The following is a 9,085-nucleotide window of genomic DNA, read 5'->3' on the forward strand; positions in this document are numbered from 1 at the left end:
CAGTGAACACAATCAGCTATATAGTACTCTACTGGGATAGATTTATAATACTTTTCACACAAATAATCCACAAAAGAAACAACCAAAAAATAAAGAAAAACATGTTAGTATTATAGAACAGTATCTTGAAAAGTACAGTAGTCCAGGACAACAGCTGACATACGGAGGCTGGCACTGAGTGAACAGACAAGAAGAGTTACTGACTGCAGGAGGGAGAGGAGGTGGGAGATTATAGAGCTGAAGGGTCACCAGCAATAGGAGACGAAGGGCAAGCTGCAGTTTCACTCACGCCTGACGTTGATGGAATGCATGTTTGCATCTTTGAAAGTTCACAACTTGAAGGTTCGTATGTAGGGGAATTACTGTAGTAAAGCTGAAGAACTATTCCCCAGGTAGAGAACATGGGTCTTGTGTTTCAGAGAACAAGCAACAACGTACAAGGATCCATGAGGGTGTCTTGGAGAAATGTGATCTAAATAGTCAGCAATAGCTAACGTAGAGGAAGAAGGAGCCCTGGGGTGGGGGAGGGAGGGTCCTTATCTCCACAAATATTCAGGGAAATACAAAGTAAAGGCACTCTGAGACACTGTTTTGCCCAGAAAATTAGCAGATAAGAGAAATGACTTACAGCAGGCAGGGGAGCAGCAGCGATCAGTCACTCTGTTGGAGTGGGCAGGACTGGAGTTCTAGAAGGCAATGCGGGAGTAGGTGTTTATAGTCTTAAGGTTTCTTCCCACCGCCCAGTAACCCTTCATCCTATACAACTGAATTCTACAGCAGAGTCGGATTTGAGGTGTGGACAGAGACCTGTGCACTCAGAGGGTTATGATTTTCCTCATTTCTTCATTCATTTCTTTAGCTGGGGGAGAGGTTCCCAGGTGTTCACTGAGTGACTTTGTTACATCACTGACATTTCTGAATATGTATTCTTCTATATGCATCAAATATTATACAATCAATGACTTCAAAAGATCAGTTAAACATACATGTTACGTTTCCCCAGCATCTGGCGTTTCCAGAGCATTCTCATCCTCAACATCTTATTTGACCCTTATGACCTCCGGCAGGTTGGGCAGCCTGATTCTGGGAAGTGTGGACATGTCACTCAGCTTGCACCCTCCTCCTCTGCTCCTTACTCAGACTCGTCTGGCCCTGAAAGGTGCAGCCCCTTGTCCCATAGGATCTCCTACCACCATCACTGCGGGTCATAGCAAGGTCACAGGTAATATCAGACGCAGAACCAAGCTTCTTATCTGCAAGTCGGGAAAGTGAAAGTTAAGTCGCTCAGTCATGTCTGACTCTATGCGACCTCATGGACTGTAGCCCACCAGGCTCCTCTGTTCATGGGATTTTCCAGGCAAGAGTACTGGAATGGGCTACCATTTCCTTCTCCAGGGGATCTTCCCGACCCAGGGATTGAACCCAGGTCTCCTGCATTGCAGACAGATGCTTTACCATCTGAGCCACCAGGGAAGGACATTCATTTTAGAATAAGGCATTAATACGTCAGTCAGTCAGTCAGTTCAGTTGCTCAGTCGTGTCCGACTCTTTTCGACCCCATAAATCGCAGCACGCCGGGCCTCCTTGTCCATCACCAACTCCTGGAGTTCACTCAGACTCACGTCCATCGAGTCAGTGATGCCATCCAGCCATCTCATCCTCTGTTGTCCCCTTCTCCTCCTTCCCCCAATCCCTCCCAGCATCAGAGTCTTTTCCAGTGAGTCAACTCTTCACATGAGGTGGCCAAAGTACTGGAGTTTCAGCTTTAGCATCATTCCTTCCAAAGAAATCCCAGGGCTGATCTCCTTCACAATGGACTGGTTGGATCTCCTTGCAGTCCAAGGGACTCTCAAGAGTCTTCTCCAACACCACTGTTCAAAAGCATCAATTCTTCAGCGCTCAGCCTTCTTCACAGTCCAACTCTCACATCCATACATGACATCCATACAGGAAAAACCATAGCCTTGACTAGACGGACCTTTGTTGGCAAAGTAATGTCTCTAGGGATGTGTATTTCCTTCTTGTCAACTGCCACGCTTATAAGAGTGATAATCATAGATTATAGCCCGCCAGGCTCCTCTGTCCATGGGATTCTCCAGGCAAGAATCCTGTAGTGGGTAGCCATTCCCTTCTCCAGGGGATCTTCCCGAGCCATGGCTTGAACCCAGGTTTCCAGTATGACAGTCAGATTCTCTACCATCTGAGCCACCAGGAAGCTGTACTCGTATAAGAGACATAACCTCAAACAGTTAAGAGCTCCTTACACATAGAAACCTACTTATCTGTATATTTCCAGAAACTTCTGTCTCTTTCCACCCTTATGGGTATTAGTGGTATTAAATATAAGCATTAGACATCATCTGTTGTTCACAGAGTAACTTCTGACTGTCACAATTACCTGGCTGAACCATCTTTGGCAGTTTAGTCTTCTCCAGGAAGACACAATTGAAAATGACCAAGATAATCTGGAGTCAAAACCTCCCCAAAGACCTGTTGATGAACAGAATGTGTTTGTTTCTATATGAGTAACCAAAGTGCAGTTATTAACAATAATAGTGAACATTTACTATTATTGTTGAGCAACAGCAATGTAATTATTAATAATAATAGCTAGTATTTACCAGGTGTTTTACTGTGTGCTGGGCACACACTAAGCTCATTATAAACATCTTATTTAGACCTTACAACAACCCTAAAAGGACAGTGAACTATTACCACCATTTTATTCAGAAAGAAGCAAACAAAGCTAAGATTTCAAATTTGGGTCTGACTCCTACCCACTAAATGCCATAGAAACTCTATTTTTTTTTTTTAAAGCAATTGCAGTGCCTGTGTTTTTATATCTATCTGTAGGTACACCTCTAAGTGTGTGTTTGTGCATATATAGGAGTTCAATTTTCTTGGGTTCCAAAATCACAGCAGATGGTGACTGCAGCCATGAAATTAAAAGATGCTTGCTCCTTGGAAGAAAAACTATGACCAACCTAGAGAGCATATTAAAAAGCAGAGACATTATTTTGCCAACAAAGGTCCATCTAGTCAAAGCTATGGTTTTTCCAGTAGTCACGTATGGATGTAAGGTATGGATGTGAGACCATAAAGAAAGCTTAGCGCTGACGAGTTGATGCTTTTGAACTGTGGTGTTGGAGAAGACTCTTGAGAGTCCCTTGGACTGCAAGGAGATCAAACCAGTCAATCCTAAAAGAAATCCATCCTGAATGGTCATTGGAAGGACTGATGCTGAAGCTGAAACTCCAATACTGTGGCTACCTGATGGGAAGAACTGACTCATTGGAAAAGACTCTAATCCTGGGAAAGATTGAAGGTAGGAGGAGAAAGGGACCACAGAGGATGAGAGTGCCATCACTGACTGGATGGACATGAGTTTGAGCATGCTCTGGGAGTTGGTGATGGACAGGAAAGCCTGGCCTGCTGCAGTCCATGGGGCTGCAGAGTCAGACAAGACTGAGCGGCTGAACTGAACTGAGGAGTTCAATACTCAAGAATACAAGTATTTTAATAAACAACCTTCCATTTCCACAGTGAAGATGGGCCTGAATTCATTATGGTGAAAAGTCTGTGGTTTTTATCTGAGCAGTTTGTAAACAAACAGGGAACCAACCCTATTTGCATCAGTCCTCAGGGACTTGACATTTCTCAGTCGGTAAGGAATCCGCCCACAGTGTGAGAGACTTGGATTTGATCCCTGGGTTGGGAAGATCCCCTGGAGAAGGAAATAGCAACCCAGTGCAGTATTCTTGCCAGGAGAATCCTTTGAACAGAGGAGCCTGGCGGACTGCAGTCCATGGGGTCGCAAAGTCCGACACTACTGAGCGACTTAGCAGAGCACAGCATTCTCAAGTAGGGAAGGGCCTCGACTCAGCCAGTCGCCATGGCAACTGCCTGGCAGCCCGACCAGGCTAGGAGGCGAGTCAGAAAGGTGTGGAAGCTCGGAAGCGGACCCCCAGGAGGCCTCCAGGACACTTTCCTCCCCCGGGGCAGTCCCACCCTATAAGCACAAGGCACCCTCCTCAGCTCCTCAGCGCTGAACCTTTGACGGGGTTTCCTTCACTCCTTTTCGCTGGGTGTGGGGGAGGTAGAGAGAGGAGGGTCTCTCATTTATATTTAAGAAGAGCAAAAAGTTAACTTCTGCCTGGGGGAAGGAGCTCGGAGAAACCGTGGTCCCGGCCTTCTCCACTCACCCAAGGGCCGCGCCCCTCCCTTCTCCCGCGGAGGCCTTATCTGCGCAAGGGTGGGGGAAGGGGAGAGGACGGGAACCCCTTCCCGGGGGGTGATGGGAGGGGCCGGCTGGCTGGGGGATTATGGAAGTGCCTCCAGGGCCAGGGGAGGAAGTAGAAGAGAACTTCCTCCTTTTTCCTGGGAAGAAACTCCTAGTGATGGCCTCGCTGTGTGAGCGCTCTGCAGGCCTCCAGAGTTGGAAAGCTCTGCAGGCCTCCAGAGTTGGAAAACTCTGCAGGCCTCCAGAGTTGGAAAACTCTGCTTCTGTGATCACCAAATGATTGCTTATCACCTGGGGGTTAAGGGTCACAGAGGCTGAGGCTGCCTGAGGTCCCATTGACCTAATGATGCCTTTTCTGGTCTCCCTAGGGAGAGGGTGGGTGGGGCTCTCAGCCTGACCTGAGAGACAGCATCCTCTTTCTGGAAGCAATCTCTGGGCTAGTTGCTGCTGCAGGAGGCTGGGGGTCCAGTCCTGAAGTTTACCTTACTTTGCCTTATTTGGACAACTGCTAAACCTGCAGGGTAGTGAAATTACTATAGATTGACTGAAAGATATTTTTGAGGGATGTTGGTGATTTAGTCAGTAAGTCATGTCTGACTCTTATTAACCCATGGACTGTAGCCCCGCAAGCTCCTCTGTCCATGGGATTCTCCAAACAATATTGGAGTGAGTTGCCTTTTCCTTCTCCAGGGGGTCTACCCAACCCAGGGATCAAACCTGGGTCTCCTGCATTGCAGGAGAATTCTTTACCAACAGAGCCACAAGGGACTTTGAGGGGCAGGGGGACTCTGACTTATTTGCTTAAGACATAAATCAAATTGTAAGTTTTAGGATCTAATAATTCAATGGCTAGACATCCAGCTGCTTATGGTGTGATCCAGAGCAGGGTATGTTTAAACCACTTTCTGGTTTTTTTAATCAAAGGATCTTTGAGCCAGTGGTTCTCCACTTGGTAGATGGTTAAGGTCACTTCCTCTCTCTTAAGAGCTTCCCTGGTGGCTCAGAGGTTAAAGTGTCTGCCTCCAATTCGGGAGACCTGGGTTCAATCCCTGGGTCGGGAAGATCCCCTGGAGAAGGGAATGGCAACCCACTCCAGTATTCTCACCTGGAGAATCCCATGGACGGAGGAGCCTGGTGGGCTACAGTCCATGGGGTTGCAAAGAGTTGGACATGACTGAGCAACTTCACTTTCTTTAACTTAAGGTCACTTCCAGAAAACCATAGTTATTCCTTTAAATCAGAGATCTGGGGGGAGGGCAGTAGAGTATAGTGATTAACAGTAATAGCTTGAGTCAGATGGCATGGTTTGAATCCCATTGGCTGTGTGATTTTGAGCAATGTCTTTTACCTCTCTGTGGCTTCTTTTCCTTAGCTGTACAATGGGGAAATGACAGTGATTATTTAATAAGACAATTCCTATAAAATTCCTCAAACACTGCCAGCACAGTCAGAACATTATTACTTCCTGGCATTGTGAGAGAAAATTTGAATTTCTGACATTTTTTTTTATGTGCAGAAAAGTTAACATCTAGTTGCATATTCTTGATTGTATTTCCATTTCATTCCAGATTTCTAATATTGAAAATGTTTTGAGGTTTTATTAAAAAAGACATGGTCTACTGAATTAAATGTGGCATCTGTCAAATATAAAGAAGAAAATCACAATCAGTCCTTCTGAAGTCCCCACTTTTTCCCACAAGAAATACTGTTCATTTGGGTGTTTACAGTGTTTTTAACTTTGCAGGTAACAAACAATATAATTGTAGGGTCTTGTGCATTAATTTGCCTGTACATTGTTTTGTTTTTTGAAGAGTGATGGATTTGGGTCTGGGATGTGGTTAAGACTGCAACCTTCCATTATGCAGCTGTTTCAGAGGGAAAGGTTTGTGTGTTCTGGAAGACCTGGGGATTATTTGGATATCTGCATCATGGGTTTGGGCTCTGTAATGCTGCCAGTAAGATCAAACTCTGTGTTTCCTCAGTCACTGCTTCCCTCTCCAGCAACATCCCACAACATACCTTTATGGGGAGGTGGGTATGAGAATTTTCTGTTAATGATGTGTGATTCTTTTGTAATATCTTTGTTGATAGCATTATATAGCTAGCATAATAAATAATGTACTAATAAAGTGTCATCTTTGATCCCCAGGGCAACTGTTTGAGTTGGGAAGGGTTTATTCCCTTCAGTTAACAGGATAGGGATGTGAGAGTTGGACCATTAAGAAGGCTTTATGACCCATAAAGAAGGGTCAAAGAATTGATACTTTTGAACTGTGGTGCTGGAGAAGACTCTTGAGAGTCCCTTGGACAGCAATGAGATCAAATCAGTCAATCCTAAAGGAAATCAACCCTGAATGTTCACTGGAAGAACTGATGCTGAAGCTGACACTCCAACACTTTGGCCACCTGATGGGAAGAGCCAACTCATTGGAAAAGACCCTGATGCTGGGAAAGGTTGGGGGCAAGAGGAAAAGGGGGCAACAGAAGATGAGCTGGTTGGATGGCATCAATGACTCAGTGGACATGAGTTTGAGCAAATTCTGGGAGATAGTGAAGGACAGGGAATCCTGGTATGCTGCAGTTCATGGGGTCACAAAGAGTCGGACACGACTTAGCAGCTGAACAACAACAGCAGGATAGGAAACTGAGGCTCAGAGGACCGGGGAGTTCCCTGAGGTCACCAAAGCTAATAGGCTGTGCAATCCCAGACTTTAAAGTTGGGCATTTTGGCTCTAGGTGAGTAATGTTTCCACTAAATGAAGATGACTTTAAGACTTGTTTTCCCTCCATTGGAGAGGGCACTAGCAACCCACTCCAGTACTCGTGCCTGGAAAATGCCATGGACGGAGGACCCTGGTGGGCTGCAGTCCCTGGGATCACTGGGAGTCAGACACAACTGAGCAACTTCACTTTCACTTTTCACTTTCATGCATTGGAGAAGGACATGGCAACCCACTCCAGTGTTCTTGCCTGGAGAATCCCAGGGACGGGGGAGCCTGGTGGGCTGCCGTCTATGGGGTCGCACAGAGTCGGACACGACTGAAGTGACTTAGCAGCAGCAGCAGCAGATCAATTTTTTAAAGTATTAGATTTAAATAATTAAAAATTGGGAATATTATTATTATAAAAGTTATTAAACCTTAAAAGCCACTAAGAATACCATGCAATATTTAGATTTAAGATAAAACACATTATTTGTATAATTTGCAAAAACACATTAAGAATTAGATATACAAATGTACAGTGGCCAAACCATAATTAAAAACTGAATTTTGATCCACAACTTGCAGCAGCAAGCCCAGGAAACCAACCCACTATCTACAGTAACCCTCCCAGGAAACCACCCTACTGTAGGCCAGACTCCCAGGAAGTCAGTCCTTTTCTAACTGATCCAGGAGCAAATAAGAACCCCTTTAACAATAGGCTCCAAATGCGGCTTCCCAGGTGACTCAGTGGTAGAGAATATGCCTGCCAATGCAGGAGACACAGAAGACGATCTCTGGGTAGAGAAGATCCCCTGGAGGAAGAAATGGAAAACCACTCCAGTATTCTTGCCTGGAGAATCCCACAGACAGAGGATCCTGGCGGGCTACAGTCCATGGTGTCACAAAGAGTCAGACACGACTGAGCACACATGCACCACCAAATGGCCAAGACTTGATTAATAGCTGAGAGTTTACCTAATTTTTGCCCCCATTTCCACCTTAGGGCCAATCAGAGAAAGCTGAATTTCTACCCTCACCGATCACATAGGATGCCTGGGTTCTCCTGAGCCCTCCAGCAGCTTCCCCCATACTCTCAGCCTCCGATCAGGATACTAAATTCTTACGTTTTTTCCTCTATAAAGTTTCCCCACTCCTCTGCCTGCTTTTTAGTCTCTTTCAAAATATAAGTGATCATGACTGACCCTCTTGCTAGAACAAGCCCCGAATAAAAGTCTTTGCTTGCTCTCATTGGGTGGTCTTTATTTCCACATGCAAAATAGAGATGCTTTCAAGTATATGTGATAAAGGAAGAACATATTTGCGTCTCACTCGGGGATCTAAAGGCTCACGTGGACTGGATTTCCCTGGCTTGGTTGATCATCCACTGTGTGCAAAACACTTTTCTAGGTGCTGTGGGGAGGCAGAGATGAGGGCAATGTGGCTCCAATAATCAGACAACCACCTGGATGACTGTGACGTGAGACAGAGCTTGTCCTGTGTGTATGATAAAGATGGCTCAAGGTACAATGGGAATTAAGAGAAAGACAGCGAGAACAACTCACTTGAAGGATCAGAAGAAGCTGCAGGTGGAAGGTGTCCAATATTTATTTATTTATTTATTTATTTTTAAAAGCTTCCAGAGAAAGAAGCCAACACAGAGAAAAACAGATGCTGAAAAGGCAGAGGCAGCTTTCTATACCACGGCTCCACAGACTGCAACTCCATGCGTTGCTATCTAACCATCCCACACTCTGCTGCCCTCTTTTCCTTTTTCGGAAGGTGTCCAATATTTAGAGTAAAAAATTAAAAATACAGAGAAATATGGTTAATATATACTAACAAAAACTCACTACTTTAAATTTTGCATATTGTCATGCTCAGACCTTTAAACTAGATAGACAGATGGATAGATAGATAATAGATGATACAGAGAGGTGAAGTCCTTTCCTCTTTCTCCAACCCTGTCCCTCTCTTCCTCCCTGGGGGCATCCTTATCATGAATTTGGAGCTTTTTCTGGAAGTGGTTCCTTAGCCAGTCTTTGAAGAATGGCTCTGACTATAGGCAAGGCCATCAGAAGGAAGACTTCCAGGGGAAGCATTTGGCATAGGCCAAGACACAGATGTGGGGAAGTGAAGGATG

The 9,085-nt window shown here is 45.2% G+C and overlaps 1 protein-coding gene across 5 annotated transcripts in view; it reads right to left on the minus strand.

The window, feature by feature from the left end:
* The window catches only part of SLC37A1 (solute carrier family 37 member 1), a 102,072-nt gene that overhangs the window by 91,587 nt on the left and 1,400 nt on the right, over positions 1 to 9,085 (minus strand). For 3 of the 5 annotated variants that reach the window (XR_015141404.1, XM_086337978.1, XM_086337746.1), the window contains exon 2: positions 629 to 686. The exons of the other annotated variants lie outside the window; for them this stretch is intronic. The gene's annotated coding sequence lies outside the window, so the exon portion shown is untranslated. The remainder of the gene's footprint in view (positions 1 to 628; positions 687 to 9,085) is intronic. 5 annotated transcript variants of the gene reach the window in all.

Source organism: Bos grunniens, chromosome 1 (assembly GCF_055505025.1).
Source record: "Bos grunniens cultivar Pamir isolate PY7600 chromosome 1, Bosgru_T2T1.0, whole genome shotgun sequence".
Classification (NCBI taxonomy): domain Eukaryota; kingdom Metazoa; phylum Chordata; class Mammalia; order Artiodactyla; family Bovidae; genus Bos; species Bos grunniens.